We start from the raw sequence: 23,665 nt of genomic DNA, 5'->3' as shown, positions 1-23,665 counted from the left end.
AAATAATTGCACGGCATCACCCTTCGTGCTTTTACTCCCATCCTCACCTGATAATATAAATGAAATAGCACGGCATCAACCTTCGTGCTTTACATTCTCAATGGCACAGCATCATCCTTCGTGCTTTACACTCTCAAATGGCACGACATCACCCTTCGTGCTTTACACTCTCAAATGGCACGACATCACCCTTCGTGCTTTACACTCTTCCTTACCAAGCACATGTATATCATTAACAACCAAGGTAGGAAGCATAAATAACATCAAGGAGAGTGTTTAAACCACAACACAATACAACAATTCATATCGCAATTTTTCACTGACCATAACCAAATGCCAATAATTATCTAATTTAATACATAAGAATGCCTAAAACTTTAAACCAATAAAATTTGCATATATAAGCCCGAGTACATACTCGTCACCTCGCGTACTCGGCTTTTCACATTTTACAAATGGCACATAAGACTCGATGCCTAAGGGGTAATTCCCCCACTCGAGGTTAAGTAAGACACTTACCTTTTTGAAGTTATGTCGATATTCCAAAATCGCATTCTTGCCTGAATTGTCCTCCGGACAGCTCAAATCTATCCAAATTAATTGTATAACTTCATTAAAATTCATCAAAAATAATTTTGGATAATAAAACACCGACTTAAAAATTTATTCTAAAAAGTCAACAAAAGTCAACACGGAGCTCGCCTCTCAGAACCTGATGGAATTTTTACGAAATCCAAACACCCATTCCGATACGAGTTCAACTATACCAATTTTATCAAATTTCGATAACGAATCGACCTTCAAATCTTCAATTTAAAGTCTATAAAATTTCTACCATTTTCAACCCAAAATACTAATTTAATGAGAAAAACAATAATAGATTCGGGTAATTTAACCAAAATTGAGTTAAGAACTCTTACCCCGATGTTTTTCTTGAAAATCTCCCGAATATCGCCTCTCCCCGAGCTCCAAATCGTCAAAGATATTTTCAGAACTTAAATCTGCTGTCCAGTCATTTCCTCTATGCGATCGCTTCAAAACACCCGCGATCGTGAAGAATAAAGTTTTTCCAGCCCTTTTTTACTCTATGCGATCACGGTCATTCTCTCGCGATCGCGAAGAACAAATTCCCCAACAGCCTTGTCCAACTTCTTCCGGACAACCTCTAGTATAATGGTCATAACAATTTGTACATAACTCCAAATAATGAATGGTTTAACTTCTGAAAACTAGACATCAAGAGCTACACCTTTCATGTTTTGGTAATCTCCCAATTCCTTATAGATATGGATATAAAAGCTTCCAAAATCAGCCATGTGCAACACAAAATGCTTCTTCGCGATTTCCAAACTCTTTCCGGATAGTATGTAGTATATCAACCATAACTTTTGTTACACAATTCCAAATAATAATTGGTTTAATTTTCGAAAACCTATACACAAAGGGCTACAACTTTCATTTTTGGATCATCTCCAAATTCCTTATAGATTGCGAGATATAAGCTTCCAAAGTCGGGTCAGTGCAGCAAATAATTTCCTCTACGTGATCGCGAAAGGCCTTCGGTGATCGCAATTCACTGGCCATTTTCCCCCATTTCGTGCTTCGCGATCGCAGCCAATTCCACGCGATCGCATAGCACACTGCTGTAGCAAAAAATCAGCAGCTATAAATGGCCTAGAAATTGTCTGAAACCACCCCGAAACTCACCCGAGCCACTCGGGACCACGTCCGAACATACCAACAAGTCTCAAAACATATTACGGACTTAGTCAAAAACCTCGAATAACATCAAAGAACGTTAAAACCATGAATCATACCCCAATTCAAGTTTAATGAACTTTGAAATTTTAAGTTTTTACAAACGACGTCGGGACCTATCAAATCAATCCGGAATGACTTCAAATTTTGCACACAAGTCATAAATGACATAACGAAGCTATTCAAATTTTCAGAATCGAATTCCGACTCCGATATCAAAAAGTCAACCCCACGGTCAAACTTTCCAAAAATTTATCTTTCGTCATTTCAAGCCAAATTCCTCTACAGACCTCCAAATAATTTTTCGGACATGCTCTTAAGTCCATAATCACAATACAGAGCTATTGACATCATCAAAGTTTCATTCCGGAGTCATTTTCTCAAAAGTCAACTCTCCGATCAACTCTTTCCATTTAAGCTTCTAAATAAGGATTGTTCTTTTAATTTAATTCTGAATCTTCAGTAAATCAAACTCGACCACACCCATGGGTCATAATACATATTGTAAAGCTGCTCGAGACCTTAAGTCACTGAACAGGGCGTTAATTCTTAAAACGACAAGTCGAGTCATTACAGTATCTCACGTGAATAGCTTTATTCCGTTAGTTTTATAATTCTTGAATAATGAAAGGATGCAACTTGTTAATTCTGGGATATAACAAGGATGTTTTCTTCTTACACTGATATGTGAAGGATGTAGTTTAGGTTATGGATATAGTTAAAGGATATTTTTCGCCAAAAACTCAAAAGGACTGCGGACGCCGGCAACTACCTCGTAAAAAGAGAGTGAATCTTCCAAATATCTAAGGTTGAAACTTTTATAACATCTATCAAGCAACAAACTGAAATAACAAAATTTATTAAAACATCATAACTAAATTAGGTATCTAAAAGAAAGAGAGCTAGAACCAAGAATGTGCACACAAAATTCACATTATTAATTCAAGAATTTTACTTCTTTTGAGAATTTGTTTTAAAAAATTTAGAATTGGTTGCCTTTGAGAGACATGTTTATTTCCTCACTTTCATGTATCTTATCTTAATGTTCTAAAACGTTGACGATAGAAATACATATATGTTCCTATGATTATTCTTATTCCTCTAGGAGTAAAAAGATAAACTAATTAGTTAGCTTAATTGAATCTAAAATACAACAGTAAATTATAACAAAGAACAAATTAACAAGTGGAAAACAAACTTCGTCAAAGTTTAGATTGTTGGGATAGTATATAGACCTCCAGACAGCTCAAATCTATCCAATTCAATTGTATAACTTCATTAAAATTCATCAAAAATAATTCTGGATAATAATACGCCGACTTAAAATTTATTTCAAAAAGTCAACAAAAGTCAACGCGGGGCTCGCCCCTCGGAACCCGACATAATTTTCATGAAATCCGAACACCCATTCCGATACGAGTTCAACCATACTATTTTTTTTCGAATTCCAATAACAACTCGACCTCTAAATCTTAAATATTTATTTTTTGGAAGATTTTGTAAAAATCTTGATTTCTTCCATTTAAATCCGAATTAAACGATGAATATAATCATAGATTCATGAAATATAATCAATTTAGGATATAGAACACTTACCCCAACCAAGCTTGTGAAGAATCCCTCCAGAATCGCCCAAATCCGAGTTCCAAAAATTCTAAAACGAAATGCCAAAAATGACCAAGTTCAATCCTTATGTTTCTGCCCAGTTTCGCATCTGCGAGCTCGCATTTGCGAGAAATTTCTCGCTTCTACGATTTCTACTGACCACTGTCCTCTCGCACCTGTAGAGGAGTTCCGCTTCTGCGGTCTCGTAGGTGCGGGATAATTTTCGCACCTGTGACCACTGCCCGGGCCTGCTTCGCTTCTGCGATCTCAACCTCGCATATGCGATTGCGCATCTGCGCTCCATTTCGGACTTATTGCCCTCAATGGTGCACAAAAATCAAATGACAGACACGGGCTCACATCCTCAATTATCCCAATAGGGATAAACATATAAGTGGGTCACAAAATTACGAAACTCACCCATAAGCGGAGCATAATAGGAGGACTCGCCTAAATATTCAGATCTGAATCGAATTAAGGGAACTTATTCTTTTATAACAAAATCAGGATCGTACCTGTAACTACACCATCTGGTGTATTGGCCTCAGCCAAATCATAGCGATTATATCAATGGGTCGGGCCTCCACCTCTTAGGCGCCCTCTACCCATCTGTCCTCCACCCCTAACTGGATGTGCACGGGGAGTAGTAACTGCACTGGGCCCATAGTTTGAGTGTTCAGATAAAATCCACCCCTCCTAAGTCTGGGACAATCTCTCATAATGTGTCTAGTGTCACCACACTCAAAGAAACCCCTCTGCTGGCGTGGCTGTGGGAAATGTGCGGTACGGGTACTCTGAGACCCATGAGCACCTGAAACACTGTGCGAAGCCTGAAGTGCAAACTGAACTGGTTGACCCACAAAATCTCTACCATGTCGTACCCTGCCTCCAAAATAAGGACCAGTAGATCTCTCCGGTCTACGAGGCCTCCTCGCCTCCTTGCCCTCTCTCTCCTGATCTCGTTGCACTCTCTCTCATAGCCCTGCCTGTCCTCTCTCTCTCTAGATCCCACATACCCTCTACACGGCGAGCGATCCCTACTGCCTTCTGAAACGAAACAACTGACTCTAAATCCCGAGCCATGCTGAACCGAATATCATGCCTGAGTCCCTCAATAAATCTACGGACACGCTCTCTAACTGTGGCGACCAAAATAGGTGCATGTCTGGCCAAATCACTGAATCTAACGACATACTCTGACACTGACACTGACATAGTGCCCTGGAGCAACCGCTCAAACTCCGCGCGCCATGCATCTCGAAGGGACTGAGGTACGAACTCTCTCAGGAACATCTCTGAAAACTGAACCCACGTAAGTGAAGCTAACTCGGATGGGCTACCCAACTCATATGCCCGCCACCACTGATAAGCCGCTCCCCTGAGCTGGAACATAGTAAAAGCAACCCCGCTCGTCTCCACAATACCCATAGTACGGAGAATGCGGTGACACTCCTCCAGAAAACCCTATGCACTCTCTGAAGCCAAAGCACTGAATGTAGGAGGGTCATATTTCTTGAACCTTGCAAGTCTAAGCTGCTCTTCCTCAGATGATGTTGCCCTGACCACAGGCTGAACTGGAACCACAGGCTGTGTTGCCATGACACTTGGAACCTGACCAACATGAACTCGCTGCTCTGGAGTGTGGGCGGCGAGTGTCTGGGTTCCTCCCCTGGTCTGTGAAATAGCTGGTGCAATCGGAATCAACCCCGCCTGAGCCAATGTACCAAAAATGCTCAGGAACTATGCAAAAGTCTCATGAAGTCCGGGGGTAACAGCAGGCGCCTCCGGTACCTGCTCCATAACTAGAACTATTGGTGGCTCTTCAACTATTGCTCTGGAAGGTGCTCTGGCTGCGGCACTTACCTCGTCTGACTCTACCTCTGCCTCTAGCGATACCTGCTCCGGGAGCAGTGTCGTCGATAAGTGCACCTCGTGTTCTCACCATCTGTGAGAGAATGGAATGATAAAAGTTCAAACTCCGAGATCAATAAACTCGCATGATAGGAATGAAAGAAGTGAGATTATACTAATAGTTCTGTAGCCTCTCGAAGATAAGTACAGACGTTTTCGTACCGATCCGCAAGACTCTACTAAACTCACTTATAACTCGTAGCACCAATGAACCTAAAGTTCTGATACCAACTTGTCACAGCTCAATTTTCCTCTGTTTGGTATCGTGATGGAACCTAGTCTTAGGGACTAGGTAAACCTAATATTAATTGAAATAAAAATATTATTTAAATAACATCTCACAAGTTAAATAGAAATCTCTTAAAAATTCTCAAAATCGGTAGTACAAGTCTTAAGCTCTACAGAGTTTTCTAAAGTTTTCTAAATACAACTGTTTGAAATAAAGTAAACAATATGAATACAAATCAAAAGGTGACTCTGAAGCCTGCGAACGCAGCAACAGGTTTACCTTGAGTCTCCACAGCAACAGTCCGCACAGCTAGCTAATGATCAACTGACTTCGAAATACCTAGATCTGCATAAAAAAATGTGCAAAAGTGTAGAATGAGCATACCACAGCGGTGCCCAGTAAGTATCAAGACTAACCTCAGTGGAGTAGAGACGAGGTACAGTCAAGACACTCACTAGTCTAATAGCTTGTGCAATAAGATATACAAAATAATAGAAAAATAAATAACAATAAGGGCAACAAGAACACCATTAATAACGCTTAATAATTTATGAATATAAGTACACCCAATTAAATCAAGTATTTCAAATAAATATCTTTCACATATGATTCTTCCGAATAAATCTCTTTCAAATATAATTCCTTCAAATAAATATCTTTCAAATATACTTCCTTTAAATATATCTCTCTCAAATATAATTTATTCAAATAAATACCTTTCGAATGTAATTCTTTCAAATAAATCTTTTTGAATAAAAATCCTTCCAAATAAATATTTTAAATATAATTCTTTCAATTAAAAAGTCACCATGTGACATTTCATTTCATAATCATACAACTACGGGTCTCAGCCCACTTTCATATTTTCACGGCACTTCGTGCCTATAATTAAATCATCATATTTTTCCGGTACCTCGTGCCCTCATTTCATATCACAACTGCACGGACAATTCAAGTGCCAAATATCATTATCAATGCATATAAGATCCACACGATCAATTTATTTTCGATAAAGTAAGTTTAAAATTTTTAAATCAAGTAAGAAAATCAACAAAAAAATGAATTTAATCAATGAAAGCGGCACATATAAACCAAGCACATACTCGTCACCTCACGTACATGGTTTTCAATTACACAAATGGCACATAAGACTCGATGCCTAAGGGGTAATTCCCCCACTCGAGGTTAAGCATGACACTTACCTTTTTGAAGTTATGTCGATATTTCAAGATCGCCTTCTTGCATGAATTGACCTCCGGACAGCTCAAATCTATCCAATTCAATTGTAGAACTTCATTAAAATTCATCGGAAATAATTCTGGATAGTAATATATCGACTTAAAAATTAATTCCAAAAAGTCAACAAAAGTCAACGCAGGGCTCGCCCCTCGGAACCCGACATAATTTTCATGAAATTCGAACACCCATTTCGATACGAGTTCAACCATACCAATATTTTTTGAATTCCAATAGCAACTCGACCTCTAAATCTTAAATTTTTATTTTTTGGAAGATTTTGTAAAAATCTTAATTTCTTCTATTTAAATCCGAATTAAATGATGAATATTATCATAGATTCATGAAATATAATCACTTTAGGATATAGAACATTTACCCCAACCAAGCTTGTGAAGAATCCCTCCAGAATCGCCCAAATCCGTGCTCCAAAAATTCCAAAACAAAATGCCAAAAATGACCAAGTTCAATCCTTATGTTTCTGCCCAATTTCGCACCTGCGGACATTTTAGTCGCACCTGCGAGCTCTCTTTTGCGAGAAATTTCTCGCTTCTGCGATGTCCACTGACAACTGTCCTCTCGCACCTGCAGAGGAGTTCCGCTTCTGCGGTCTCGTAGGTGCGGGATAATTTTCGCACTTGCGACCACTGCCCAGGCCTGCTCCTTTCGCTTCTGCGATCTCAACCTCGCATTTGCGATTGCGCATCTGCGCTCCATTTCATCGCAGATGCGATGACACCAGTGGCAGATTTCCAACAGTTCCTTCAAGTCCAAATTTTTGTCCGTTTAACCATCCGAAACTCGCTCGAGGCCCCCGGGACCTCAACCAATTATACCAACACGTCCCGAAATACAATACGAACTTAGTCGAGGCTTCAAACCACGTCAAACAACGCCAAAATTATGAATCGGGCATTGAATCAAATTATAAGTTTTCAAATCTTCCAACTTCTATATTTTGCGATGAAACGTATCAAATTAATGCGGAATGACTTCAAATTTTGCACACAAGTCATAATTGACGAAATGGAGCTATTCCCATTTCCGGAATCCAAATCTGACCTCGTTATAAAAAATTCACCCTCCAGTAGGATTCTTCCAAAATTTCTTCTATTTTTCAACTTCGCCAAAATGCGTCGAATTGACCTACGGACTTCCAAATCTGAATCCGGACATACGCCGAAGTACGAAATTTCTATACGAAGCTATTGACATCATCAAAATTCTATTCCGGGGTCGTTTGCTCAAAAGTCAACTCTTCGGTCAACTCTTTCCATTTTAAGCTTCTAAATAGGAATTATTCTTTCAATTTAATTCTAAATCTTCCGAAAATCAAACTCGACCACACCTGCGGGTCATAATACATATTATGAGACTGCTCGAGACCTTAAATCATTGAATGAGACGTTAATTCTTAAAATGACAAGTCGGGTCGTTACACCAGACCCCTAATAGTCACCACACATGACCGATATACGCGGTCCACAATAATAGTATCACCCATAGGGGTAGATACATGAAGAAATGAAACTAAAGACTCATGGGGAATATCCAGAAAATGAGTAAAATACAAGGAAACATATGAATAAGTGGAACCAGGGTCAAATAATACAGAGGCATCTCTGTGGCAAACTAAGACAATACCTGTAATCACAGCATCTGAAGCAATGGCATCTGGTTTGGCAGGGAGGGCATATAAACGGTCCTGGCCACCCCCTGATCTTCCCCCCCTCTCGGGAGAGCCCTAGCAAACTGGGCTCCACCCCGGGCTGGCTGAGCGGGTGGTGGAGGGGCTGGTGCTGATGACATAGACTGGCTCCTCTACGGAGCAGGACCTCCCACTATACGGGGACACTCTCTCCTCATGTGACCAAACTCCCCACACTCATAGCAACTCCTCGGTGCTGGTGCAGGGGACTGAAGGGAGCCCCGAGCACTGGGATAACTGGCAGAAGGACCTAGAATAGACGAACCCTGACTCGATGGAGCACGGGACAAACTTTGCACTGGGAGGGCATCGAGAGATGAACCGCCCAGCTAATAACTATGAGAACCATGGCCAGATGATGCACCACGGTGAACTAGACGAGCCGTCTGAGCATGTCTGAAGGGACGGCCTTTACCGTGCTGGAATTGACCCCCAGAAAGAGCACCGCTAAATCCTCCCTGTCCACGAGGCATCTTGGCCTCCCTCTCAACCCTATCTTGACTGTGAATCATCTCAATCTGACGAGCAATGTCGACAACCTAATCAAAAGTAGCACCAGACACTCTCACTCTCTGGTCATAAGCAATCACAGCTAATAAGTGAGGCCATCTATAAACCTCCTGATCCTCTCCCTGTTTGTGGGAACCAACCAGATAGCATGACGGGCCAACTTTGAGAATCACATATCATACTGCATCACAAATATATCACCATGACGAAGCTGCTCAAACTGTCTGCGCAGCTCCTCTCTGCGGAACTGAGGCATGAACTTCTCTAGAAAGATAACGGAGAACTGCTTCCAGGTAAGGGACGCTGCGCCGACCGACCTATGCCTCCCGTAAGCCTCCCACCAACTTAATGCAGCCCCGGAGAATTAAATGGTAGTGAACGAGACCCCACTGGTCTCCAAAATACCTGCTGTACGGAGTATCCTCTGACACCTGTCCAAGAAACCCTATGCATCCTCTCTCTCTGTACCATTGAAAGATGGAGGTTGGAGTCTCCCAAACCTCTCCAACCTACGTTGCTCATCCTCAGGCATAGTAGAAACCACATAGTCCTGAGTAGTTGTAGCCGGCTGGGCTGGTGGTGCCCCCGATGTCTGGAATCCCTGTACCACCTGCTCTGGTGTGCGGGCAGCGGGAGTCTGAGCACCTCCCCCGGCCTGAGAAGTGGCTGTTGCGGCCAGAACAGAGACCGCCTGAGCAAGACTGGTACACGTGGTCAGAATCTAAGCTGAGGCCTCCTGAAGGCCTGGAATCACAATAGGCACAGCTGGTGCCTGAGCTGGTGCATCAACAACTAGAATCTGGTCCTGATCTAGGGCAACCGGTGGATCTGCAGGTACTGCCCCAGCTATTGTACGGGCTACACCTCTTCCCCTACCACGGCCTCTACTGCGATCTCGGCCTCTCGCGGCCCTGGATGGTGGTACTGGTGGTTGTCCATCCTGCCCGGTAGTACAAGTCCTCACCATCTGTGAGAGAATGAAACAATAGATGTTTAGTTACTAGAATCAACAGATTCGCACGACAAGAATTCAAGAATGTAGAGTTTCCTAAGGGTTTTATAGCCTCTCGAAGATAAGTATAGACGTCTCCATACCGATCCGCAAGACTCTACTAAACCTGCTCATGACTCGTGAGACCTATGTAACTTAGGCTCTGATACCAACTTGTCACGACCCAAATACCTAACCAATTATGATGGCGTATATCGTGGAACTAAGCAAGCCAACATTGTCAATATGCTTTCAATATATAATAGAAGTGAGCTAAAGCAATTAAAATAACTAAAGGTTTACATAATAACAGGGTAAAAACCCAAAACACAAGTGCGGAATGATAGCCCGATAACAGGGTGTCACTAAGTCACGAGCATCTAACAATCAATCTAGAAAAAAATAGAGTCTACTACAGTCTGTGCCAAATGACAATACAAGAGAGAAAAGATAATAAGAGAGGAGAAACAAGGACTACGGACGCCGGCAGCTACCTCGTAAGTCTCCAATAATCAGCCTGCGCATGAACTCAGTGACCGCCAGAACCGTACATACCTGGATCTACACATGAAGTGCGGGGTGTAGCATGAGTACACATGAATCCCTACTTCTGCAGAAAAATCCCTAAACACTGCCTCCGCTCCTGCGATCAAGTGACCGCATATGCGCTCTTTGCGGGTGTGGGAACTACATCGCACCTGCGGTCCAAACTCGCACCTGCGGCCCTAAATCCGCTTATGTGACCATCGCAGGTGCGGGAATTCCATCGCACCTGCGTCATGATCCCAGATTCTCCTTAGCCGCATCTGCGTCTCCTCCTTCACTTCTGCGGGCTCGCACCTACGGTTCCCACTCCACAGGTGCGGTTACACCAGTAGCAGCAGGTTCAGTTGCAATTCCTCAACTCCCATCAAGCTGTTAACCACCCGATATCACTCAGAGGCCTCCGGGACCTCAACCAATCATACCAACAAGTCATATAACCCCATGCGAACTTAGTTAAACCTTCGAATCACTCAAGACAACATCAAAACACCAATTACACCCGGATTCAAGCCTAAAGAACTTCTAAACTTTCAAATTCCACAAACAACGCCGAAACCTACCAAACCACGTCCGATTGACCTCAAATTTTTACACATAAGTCAAAAATGACACCACGAACCTATTCCAACATCCGAAAATTTAATCCGACCCCGATATCAAAATTTTTACTGCCGGCCAAAATCACCAAAATTCCAACCTTCGTCAATTCAAGCCTAATTCTACTACGGACCTCCAAATCACATTCCAGACGCGCTCCTAAGTCCAAAATCACCTAACGGAGGTACCAGAACCATAAAAATTCGAGGTCGTTTTCCCATAAGTCGACATCTAGTCGATTTTTCCAACTTAAGCTTCTAATTAAGAGACTAAGTGTCTCAATTCACTTCAAAACTACTCCGGACCCGAACCAACCAACCCGGTAAGACATAATACAGTTGTAAAGCACAAAAGAAGCAGAAATGGGGGAAATAGGTCTATAACTCTCAAAACGACCGATCGGGTCGTTACATTCTTTCTCTCTAAAATTCCAATCAAAACTTACTCTTTTAATAAAATTTTGATACGTATCAATAACTTTATATGAAAATATAGTATTGATAACTTAAATACAAATTTTATACAACTATTTTTCAACTTTCATAGAACATTCAAATTAAAAAAAAATATAATTACAATATAATAAAATTTATATACAATTATAATACAAGTCAAAATCAAGTCTAATCTTCACCAAAACACCCTCAAAATTGAGATATAAACTCCAAACAATATTTTTAATTGTTTTCAACAACAACCAATCCAAACAAATAATGGTTTTTGAAAACCCAAATTTGATTTCAATGCTTCAAAACTTTTTAATTGCTGTCAATGATGGAGAGTCAAACACCTTCAAAATTTATTGATTGACAATTTCAATTTGAACACCAATTGTGCAACATGAAAGAAAATTGCTAAGTTAAAATGATTAATATCCATTGATGAATTCCATTAAAACTCTATACAACAAGAAAGAATAAAAAAAGAGAACATCAAATGTAGAAAATTTGGGAAAAAAACAAAGAAGGAGAGTAGAGAGACAAAGAGAGAGAGAGAGAGAGAGAGAGAGAGAGAGAGAGAGAGAGAGAGAGAGAAGAGAGAGAAGAGAGAGAGTGGGCAAGTATAAAGGGATAAGGAAATAATTGATATTCCTTATTAAATTCCAAATATAAAGGGATACTCGTTTAAAACTTATTTGTATATAATTGGTAAATTGTATATGACTCATAAACGGTCAAAAATGCATATTTTTGGTGTACTTTCATCTCATAACTTGTGTGGTTATGGTAGGTTACATGAGTTTTTGTAGTGAATTATGCTCATTACATGCATTCTTATGTGTAGGAGCAAGTTGGACGAAAAGTGAGCAAAAGAAGTTGATTCATGACCAAAAGACAAAAGAAAAACTTTGCTCGTTCATTCTCGCATGCACACGAGAGAGTGAACGAGCTAGATGGGGAAAAACTTGAGGAAAAAAACAACGGATTATGGCAAAAAGGCATGGAAGTGCACGAGAGAACTAGAAGGAAAAGAAAAAGAGAAGCACTTCGCTCGTTCACTCTCGCGTGCGCACGAGAGAGTGAACGAGCTAACCTAAAAAGGTTGTTCCAAAGTGGGCTTGTATTATTTCGCCCCATGCAAACCCTATCACATATAAATAGTCCTTAAACTCACTTTTGAAGTGGAGATGGTGATAAGTGGGGATTTTGACTACTTATTAGCGCCTTTTAGCTTTCATTTTAGTCCAAAAGCGCTTAATTGTGTCCCCGAAAACTAATAAAATATGCTTAATTGCAGGAATATTGGAAGATGAGCTCCCAAGATGAAATCCAACTCAAGAAGGAGTAATCTGAACTCAAGGACAAAAACATCACAAAAGCTCAAAGTGCGGACCGCAGAATACCATCTGCGGCCGCAGGTCATGAAGAAACTCCATCAGAGAAGGTTGCAAGATGCGGACCGCACATGAAATTGTGCAGCCGCTGAAGCTGGGTCAGAGTAAAAGTTCAGAGAACCTGCGCCTCCAGTCCAACTGAAGTGCGGGCCGCATAATTATTGTGCGTCCGCAAAAGAAGAGTTGTGCGGCCGCAAATATAATTGTGCGGACCGCAAAAGAACAAGGTGCGTCCGCAGACATTATAGTGCGGACCGCAGAAAGAGGGCAGTGCGGCCGCACTTCATTACTATGCGACTGCAGATTTCCAACCTTTTCAAGTTGAAGCAAAGTGCGGACTGCACATGGAATTGTGCGACCGCAGAATATCCGAAATGACATTTTTGTCCGAAAACTCTTGCTTTGTATAAATAGAAGAGTTTCACTTTTTTAGGTTAACTTTTGACATCAGCAACCACTCTAGACATTTTCTTTTGCTCTTTTTAGTAGTTTTTGCTATTTTGAGCTTTTTGAATATTGATTTTATCATTTTAATTATTAATATGGGTTTAATTATCACTTCTTCTTCTTTTTCTTCTAGTTTAAGCATGAGTAGCTAGATTCTTACTAGGGTTGTGACCCAACCCTAGTGTGTAAACTTAACGGTTGTTTGATTTATTGCTTGTTTATGATTGGGTGTTGATTATCTAGCCTTGTTCTTCCTTTTATTTGAAGAATTAATGGTTGAAAATATTATTTCATGCCTTTTTGACTTGGTAACTACTTGAGAAAGAGAGACTTAGTCTAGGAAAACTTGGCTAGCAAGAAATTGGGTCAATCGAGAGATTGATAAGCCCAATTAAAGGGTTGAACCTAGAGATAGTAAAACCCGACTTGAGCTTATTATCAACTGCTTTGTTCAAATACCCATTTGGGCTTGAGAAAGCCAAATTGGAAAAAATCACTCTCTGACTGAGAGGTATTAAATGGCTACTTGAGTGTTGATAGCTATAATACACCCCGATCAATAAAACAATCTTTAAAGTTTACAACCCATTAAGCGAACACCTAGGTGAAGGTCATAGCCTAGGTCTTTTATCATTTGAAAAACAATCAAAAACAATTTCCTAGTTTCATTCTTTAAATTGCAACTATAGTCTAACTTAGATTTCCAAACAAAACCCAGTATTGCGGAAGTGCAAATTAAGATATACAAACTCGCGCGCTAAGATATATACTACTAACACCCATTCACATAACTCCCTATAGAATTCGACCCCGACTCTGTTGGGTATTATTATTGCATCAACCGTTTTCATATCCTCAAATAGAGGAGTGAAATTGGACGAGCTCAATTTTTGGCGCCGTTGTCGGGGAGCTAAAAGACGGTGTTAGCTATATATTTAGGTGTTTTTGGAATATCTTCTTTTCCTTTCTTGTTACTAACATGTAAGTGTTGTAGGTGCAATCATGGCAAATAATGAGCTCGGAAACATAGCCGTGGGGGATGTGGACGTTGATAATGATGCAATGGATGAGGTCCATCTTGAACCTCAAGCCAATAGACGAGGCCGACCGCCTCAATACAATGTTCTCGTTACACCCCCACCTCTACCACGAGCGGCTTCACACCGGGTGTTGCCGAATGAAGGGTATGCAAGTGCTATAGTCCCTCCCCGTATTAGGGCGGGAAACTTTCAAATAACCAACGTGATGCTCACTTTGCTCGAGCAACGAGGGTTCTTCACCGGTGCACTGGGTCAAAATGCATATAAACATTTGAAGGGGTTCGTTGATACGTGTTGGGGAAGCAAACAAACAAATGTCTCTGAGGATGCTTTGAGGCTAAGGCTTTTTCCCTTCTCTCTACGGGGGAAAGCTTTATATTGGTTGGAACGTTTGCCAAATCATTCCATTCATACTTGGGATGAACTAGCGGAGAAATTTATTTCAAAGTACTTCTCTCTCGGGCACATGGCCATTCTTCGGGATAAAATTCTAGCATTCAAGCAAGAGCCTAATGAACCACTACACGAGATATGGGAGAGATTTAGGATAATGGTGAAAGAGTGCCCCAACAATGATATGACGGAGAATATGATTTGACAAACTTTCTATCGAGGGATCAATACCACCAACCAATGTGTAGTGAATCAACTTGCCGGTGGGAACTTCATGACTACGCCTTATGCAGAGGCGTGTGATATTTTGGATGAAATGGCGGAAACATCATTGGCATGGCAATCTAGAGCCAATGTTCCACAAGGTGATCCAAATGTGATTCTTCTTCATAAAGAGTTACATGACCATGGGCAAGCAATAGCTGAGTTGACAACCACCATGAACCAATTGACAAAGGCTCAACTTCAACAAGTGCAAACCCCGAGGCAAGTCAATGCTATTGAGGGAGTCAATATGATGGTAAACAAGAGAAGAACAAGAAGTCCACAAGTGCAACAAAGAGTGGATAATTTTGTGCAAGATGATAGTGGGTTTGATCAAGGAGATTCTTACAATGATCAAGATGAAGAGGTCCATTATGTGAACAACTTTCAAGGGCAAAGAAACAACTACTAAGGCCCTAGTCAACAATAATGGAGACCTTCGAATAATCAAGGCAATTGAAATTCTAGCTACCAAGGTAATTGGAATAGTGGAAACAATCAAGGCAATTGGAGTGGAAGCAATAACCAAGGTAATTGGCAAAACAATAATAATCAAGGCAATTGGGGAGGCAAAAACCAAGGCGGGTGGAACAATAACCAAAGAAATCGGGGGTGGGGGGTTTTCAAAGGCCCCCGATGTATCAACAACCGAGCAACCTATCTCCTTATCCTTCTCATGGTCCTAGTTCCTCCAACAATGAAATGGGTCGTATTGAGAACATGTTCAAGAAAATAATGGAGAAGAATGCTTATTATGATGCTCAACTTGCTTCACACAACACATCAATCAGTAACTTAGAAATGCAAATGGGTCAAATCTCTCAAGCTTTAAATTCTCGTCTTAAGGGGGCACTACCAAGTGATACGGTAGTGAATCCGAAGGGTGGGAACACTATGTGACATGCCATGGTCGTTACTACAAGAAGTGGAAGAGGTGGGAATGCACCTACCTCAAGTCAAAGGCAACTTGTGGATGATGAGCAAGTGGTAGAAGAAGAGGAGATCCTGTACAATATTGTGCAACCAAAAAATGAAGTGCAGATTGATATTAATGACACGATGGAAGAGACTCAAGAGGATGTGAACCCATCTAGGGATCATGTGATTGACATACCGAAACCGGTAGTGCAAAAAGCTAAGGCACCATTGCCTAAGCCACCTCCTCCCTATCCTCACCGGCTTGCCAAGAAAAATGGCGAGAATCAATTCAAGAAGTTCATTGATATGATGAAGAGTCTCTCTATAAATGTGCCATTTGTTGAAGCGTTGGAGCAAATGCCCGGATATGCAAAGCTTATGAAGGACTTGGTGACAAAGAAGAGATCGATGAATTTTGAAACTATCAAAGTCACTCACCAAGTGAGTGCAATTGTGTATTCGATGGCTCTAAAGTTGGAAGATCCAGGTGCTTTTACAATTCCTTGCACCATTGGAAGTGAAAAGTTTGCAAAAGCTCTTTGTGACCTTGGGGCGAGTATCAACTTGATGCCCTACTCGGTTTTCAAGACATTGGAAATTAAGAAACTAAGACACATATTTATGAGATTACAAATGGCCAATCGTACAATGAAAAGACCGTTGGGGGTGATTAAGGATGTATTGGTTCGAGTTGACAAGTTCATTCTCCTGGCAGATTTTGCTATTCTTGATTGTGAAGTGGACTATGAGGTGTCGATTATTCTTGGTAGACCTTTCCTTGCTGCGGGAAGGGCTCTTGTTGATGTGGAAGCCGGTGAACTCACTTTCTAGGTGGGTGATGAAAGGGTGGTGTTCCACGTGTGCAAATCTATGAGGCAACCAAATAGCAATGAAGTGTGTTCATTCATGGACTTGGTGACAGATGTGATTATTGATGATACAAGTGCCACGATTAATGTAGGTGACATGTTGGAGGCCGTTTTGCTCAATTTTGATGATGATGAAATGGATGGCTTCATGGAATGTGTTAATTCTTTACAAGGGATGGGGTCATACAATTATGCACCTCGGAAACTTTCCTTGGATCTTGAGAATAGGAAAACTCCTCCTAAAAAGCCCTCAATTGAAGAGCCTCCTATCTTGGAGTTGAAGCCATTACCTTCACATCTTATCTACGAATTCCTTGGCCTTTTCTCTACTTTACTGGTTATTCTTTCCTTTTGTTTGACTAAAGTGCACGTTGACTCTACATTGGCGGTGCTCCACAAGAGGAAGAAAGCTATTGGGTGGACTTTGGCAGATATTCGGGGAATAAGCCCCGCATTTTGCATGCACAAGATTAATTTGGAGGAAAATTCCAAACCCACCATTGAACATCAAAGGAGACTCAATGAAGCCATACAAGAGGTGGTCAAAAAGGAGATCATAAAGTGGTTATATGCCGGGGTTGTCTACCCCATTTTTAACAGTTCGTGGACTTCTCCAGTGTAATGTGTTCCGATGAAGAGGGGCATAACTGTGGTCACCAATGATAAGAACGAGTTGATTCCAACAAGAAATGTGACCGGATGGAGAGTGTGTATGGACTATCGAAAGATAAACAAAGTCACAAGGAAAGACCATTTCCCACTACCATTTCTTGACCAAATTCTTGACAGGTTGGCCGACCGGGCGTTCTATTGCTTTCTAGATAGATATTCGGGCTACAATCAAATCCTTATTGCCCCAGAAGATCAAGAGAAAACAACTTTCACTTGTCCCTATGGCACTTTCACTTTCAAGCGGATGCCATTTGGCTTATGCAATGCACCGATAACTTTTCAACGGTGTATGATGGTGATCTTTACGGATATGGTAGAGGACTACCTTGAAGTCTTCATGAATGACTTTTCGGTAGTCGGGTATTCTTTTGATGATTGCTTGGCAAATTTGGATAAGGTATTAGCAAGGTGTGAAGAAACGAACTTGATATTGAACTGGGAGAAATGCCATTTCATGGTCGAGGAGGGTATTGTCCTTAGCCACAAGATTTCAAAGAAGGTAATAGAGGTCGACAAAGCAAAAATAGAGGTGATTTTTAAACTCCACCTCCAATATCCGTGAAAGGCGTGAGAAGTTTCTTGGGTCATGCGGGGTTCTACAGGAGTTTCATAAAGAATTTTTCCAAAGTGGTGAACCCCTTGTGCAAGCTTTTGGAGAAAGATGATAAATTTCACTTCAATGATGATTTCATGAGAGCATTTGAATTGCTCAAGTTCAAGTTGAAAAATACTCTCATTATCAAATTGGAGCATTCCTTTTGAGCTCATATGTGATGCTAGTGATGTAGCGGTTGGAGCAGTTTTGGGGCAACGTATCAACAAGATCGTTTATCTGGTCGACTATGCTAGTAATACCATTAATGATATCCAAGTAAATTACACTATGACCGAAAAAGAGCTCCTTATTATTGTATTTGCTATTGAGAAGTTCCGCCCATACTTGATAGGTGCAAAAGTGATTATCCACACAGATCATGCGACGCTTCGTTACCTTATGAGCAGGAAAGATTCCAAAGCCCAGTTGATGAGATGGGTACTTTTGTTGCAAGAGTTTGATATAGACATCCAAGACCGAAAAGGAAGTGAAAACCAAGTGGAGGACCACTTGTCTCGTTTGGAGGAGGAGGGAAGGCCGCATGATGGCCTTGAAATCAATGACTCCTTCCCCGATGAACAACTCTTAGCCATTTCAATGAAAGAGGTGTCATGGTTTGTGGATCTAGCAAATTTTCTTGTAAGTGGTATCACCCCGGATGAGTTCTCTTCAAACCAAATGAAGAAGATCAAACGAGATTGTCAAGACTATTATTGGGATGAACCGTACCTTTTCTGGATTTGTGCGGATGGAGTGATTAGAAGATGTGTTCTGGAGGAGGAACAAGTTAAAATTCTTGGGGCTTGTCACTCTTCGCCGTATGGTGGTCACCATGGTGGATCAAGAATGGCGGCCAAAGTGCTAAGTTGTTGTTTCTATTGGCCCACTCTTTACAAGGATGCAAGTGATTTAGTCAAGCATTGTGATGAATGTCAAAGGGCCGGTGGAATTTCAAAGAAAAAAGAAATGCCCCTCACCACCATTTTGGAGATTGATATTTTCGATGTGTGGGATATTAACCTCATAGGACCTTTTGTGAGTTCTTATGGAAACACCTACATCTTGGTCGCAGTTGATTATGTGTCTAAATGAGTTGAGGCCGTTTTTCTACCCAACAATGAAGCAAGAAGTGTAGTGATATTTTTGAATAAGAACATCTTCACAAGATTTGGGTCTCCGCGGGCTATCATAAGCGATGGGGGGTCGCATTTTTGCAACAAAGTTACGACTCCCTATCACCCTCAAGCTAGAGGTCAAGTGGAAGTCTCCAACCGGGAGATAAAGAGTATTTTGTCCAAAACAGTGAATGCTAACCGGACGGATTAGTCAAAGAAGCTTGATTATGCACTATGGGCTTATCGGACTGCTTTCAAAACTCCTATCGGGATGTCTCCATTCCGGTTGGTGTTTGGCAAAGCTTGTCATCTTCCGGTGGAACTTAAGAACAAGGCCATGTGGGCTTTAAAGAAGCTAAATCTTGATTGAGATGCAACTGCTAATTTGCGGGTTGCACATTTGAATGAATTAGATAAATTCCGATACCATGCATATGCAAGTTCGTCCTTGTACAAACAAAGAATGAAGTACCTTCATGACAAATACATCCGAAACAAGGAGTTCAAGGAGGGCGATCTTGTTTTGTTGTTCAACTCATGATTGAAGATGTTTCCCGGAAAGCTAAAATCCAAATGGAGTGGCCCCTTTGAAATTATGGGTGTGACACCTTTTGGTGCATTGGACTTGAAGAACAAAAATAATGAGGTATTCCAAGTCAATGGTCACCGAGTGAAGCATTATTTGGGACAAGTTTATGATGGCCACGTGGTGGCAGTGATTCATTTGAAGTGATGGAAATCTACGTCGTGTCGCAACACTAAATCAGGCGCTTCTTGGGAGGCAACCCATGTTTCTTTTTCTTTTTTCTTTTCTTATTTTTTAGATAGGTATTATTTTGTGCTAACTGGATTTGAAGTATGTTATAGGAATGAATGTGCTTTACAGGAACTGTGCTCAGAAAAAGTGACTAAGTATGGAAAAAGTGCGGACCGCACAATTTTGAGAGCTACAGCAGAAGTCAATTGCGGGCGCACAAATTGAGATGGAAAAATGCAAACTCTCTGAAGTTTGGTCTGTCAAAGAATTGGCCATTCTGCGGCCGCACATCAAATTTTGCTGTCCGAAGCCAAAATTTGCGGCCGCACCCCATATTGTGCGGACTGCAGATCATCAAGGGCTGTTGCGCCCCCAGGTAACAAAGTGCGGACCGTAGAAGGAATTCTACGGCCGCACTTCTCCTTTGTTCCTCAAGCCTGCCCATAGCTATAAATAGTAGCCTTGGGTTACTGTACAAGTTTTCCATCTCTGAGCACTCTAAACCCTAAAATTTGGAACTCATCTGTTCAAACATCTGCCACACTTCATCCACTTTTGTGATCACTTAGTTGCACTCCTTCATATCTGGTATGCTCAAATCACTTCTACGATTCTTCAATTTTCTTAATTTAATTTATAATTTGTTAAGTTATTTTAGGCCATTTGTCACTATAGGTCAATGTTATGTCTATGAGGGGGTTTAAATTGTGTTGGGTCAACTCCTAATTGGTATTTGGGGAATGAGTATCTTGATTATCATGTTTTTTGCAATTACCATGTCGAATTTGTGGAAAAATTGAAACCCTTAGAAAATCTGCCCGATTTAATTTTGAAATCTGCAACCGCACAAGAAATTGTGCGGTCCGCAAAAGTGGAGATTAGGGTAGTTGGTGAAGCATGATTCTGCGGACCGCACTTGAAATTGTGTGGACCGCAAAAATTTCACCGCGGCCACAGAAATGTGTGTGCGACCGCATATTAGCCCATTCTCTGTCTTTAAAGAGTTGTTATTTTGAGGCATCCAATGTGCGACCTCAATAAAAATTGTGCAGGCCGCACTTCAGATGTGTGGTCGCACTCAAAATTGTGCGAATCACAGTTTTATCACTGTGGCCGCACTTCCAAATTGTGCAGTCCGCACAACCCAATCTGCGTCCGCACTTGCAATTGTGCGGACCGCACTTGCAATTGTGCGGACCGCACTTCTCCACCCTGCATTCATGTTCTGAAATGTGTTATACTGCTTGTTTACAATTGAACCATACCTAACTTCTACTGTTGCTTGTTGTAGAAAATGGTCAGATCCCGAGGTCGTGGTGACACGTCAAAGGGGAGGGGAGGGGAGGGATGAGCCTTCTAGAGGCAGAGGCTAAAGCAATTTACCCTTTGCCCTCCAAGGGTTAATCAACAAGAAAGCCACAATAGGCTGAGGAAGATGGCCCGAGCCCTCCGAATCTAGTTCATTTGACCCATCTCGGGAAGCATCAGAGGGCAACTCAGTGCAAAAGCAGCCTACGGTTCAATCACACCCATAGCAGCCACATGGAAGATACCAACTTAAAGACGAACCTTCCTCTTCACGTAGAACTTCCGAGGGTTCGGAGAGTGCAAGTCAGGCTTCATAGCCCTATTCTACACTTATCCCTAAAGCACCAGCAGCTGCTGTGGATGATATTCCAGATGATGGTAGATGAGGTGATACCACAGTTGCAGGCCTTGAGAGGTCGAAGAAGAAAGAGGTCTGGGAGGACCAGTTTGTGAGTCTGGCTACCTTCACTAGTTTCCATGAGTGGTGGCCGGTGAGATCGCTCACTCTTGAGCAAAAGTTCCTACTTCACAAGTACAATCCATAAGTGTTGAGAAAGTTTCGAGAAATAAATGGGTGGATGTGGTTCACCCAGTCAGTAGTGTATGCCAAAGAATACTTGGTCCGGGAGTTCTGTGCCAATGTGGCATATATCAAGAAAGGGACCAAAGTGACAAAAGTGAAAAATCTGAAGGTACGGTTCGACCAACACACATTGAACACCTACTTGGGATTTGAGGACATGGAGCCAGTGCAATACTTGGAGAAGCTGGCAATGGGTGATGCAACTCGCCTATGGATAGCTGAGATTCTTGCGGCCCAGGGGCCACCACCACCATGGATCACTGCAGGGGTTCCTATTTAGCGGAACACCCTGAATTTCGAGGCGAATAGGTGGAAAACCTTAGTATGCAGCAGACTAGACACGTGCCAGAACGAGACCAATTTACCTATTCCACGGGCAGTTCTAGTCGCATATATTATGGCTGGGTACCCGATCAATGTGGATGCCGTGATGTTGGCCAACATGATAGTGGTTGCCAGACAAGCTGACACCTCCTACCAGTATCCCAACACCATCACTGAGTACCTTACGGATGCACAGGTAGAGCCCCGAGACTTTGACACAAAGGTTCGGGCAAAGAAGCCTTTCTATTGGTATTCTCTGATGGATCCAAAGAACCCAAAGAGAAAGGGTCAGTCGACTACTACCGTAGGCCAGTCTGATGAGCCTTCAGTGGTAGCTGTAGAGTTCACAGATATTCCCTCCACTTCAGCAGTGCCATCTTCCAGTACATCTTTCATGCCTCCACCTTCAGCCTCAGTATCGTCCAACTCGGCTTTGAAGCCGGTGCCAATGCCTTTTGCTCCACTATCTGCGCTGCGAGTCTCCCAGACACTGGCGAGCCTCAACAACTGGATGCAGACAGCTACTGCAAAGCTGTCTGACATATCCAGTATTATTGCAGCACAATCCTCCATTCAGGCACCCCAGATACCTCCGAAAGTGGAGGAGACCTTGAAGAAGACCCTGGAGAACCAGACTATAATAATGAACACCTTGGTACAACATGGATTAGCGATTGAGGAGCTGGACAAGCAAATAAAGAAAATGAGGAAATCCAGGCGTCCAAGAAATCAATTGAAAGGCTGCAGAAAGAGGTTACCAAGATTGCAGCAGCTGGAGATCTTTCATTTGACATGCTGATAGATCCAGCAATGTCAGCACCAGCAGTACCAGCACTATCATTTCCGGTGGCACCAGCTGGCCAGTCTGAGGAGCTAGACAATGTTTGCTGAGGCAGTGCGCCCGATGTTCACCAACCCAACCACTCCCAGAGTTGAGGATGATGAGATCTAGTTGGAGGAGACAGAGGGTGGTGATGATATCATGAACACAGAGATGGATGCAGCGCCATAGAGAGTTTTCTTAACTCTTACCCTTCTTTTGCTCATATTTTATTAAGCATTGAGGACAATGCTTATTTTTATTCGGAGGGGGGTGGAGTTTCTTTGACATTGTAATGATTCTGATTCTGTATTTTGATAACTTTGACACATTTGGCCTGTAATTAACTTATTACTATTTTCTTCTTCTTTCTCATTATGTATATATTCTCTCTTATCCATCATTATGTATATTCGTTTAGCTTTTAATAGCTTTTTGCTTTATTAGCTTCTTTATTTTTATGTTTATCTTATTTTTGAATTAGTAGCTTCTCTTTGATTTAATAGCTTCCTCCACTTCCAACCAAGAGGTTGTGAGTTCGAGTCACCCCAAGAGCAAGGTAGGGAGTTATTGGAAGGAGGGAGCCGAGGGTCTATCGGAAATAACCTCTCTACCCCAGGGTAGGGGTAAGGTCT

Source organism: Nicotiana tabacum, chromosome 13, assembly GCF_000715075.1.
Source record: "Nicotiana tabacum cultivar K326 chromosome 13, ASM71507v2, whole genome shotgun sequence".
Classification (NCBI taxonomy): domain Eukaryota; kingdom Viridiplantae; phylum Streptophyta; class Magnoliopsida; order Solanales; family Solanaceae; genus Nicotiana; species Nicotiana tabacum.
This window is presented reverse-complemented; position numbering follows the sequence as displayed.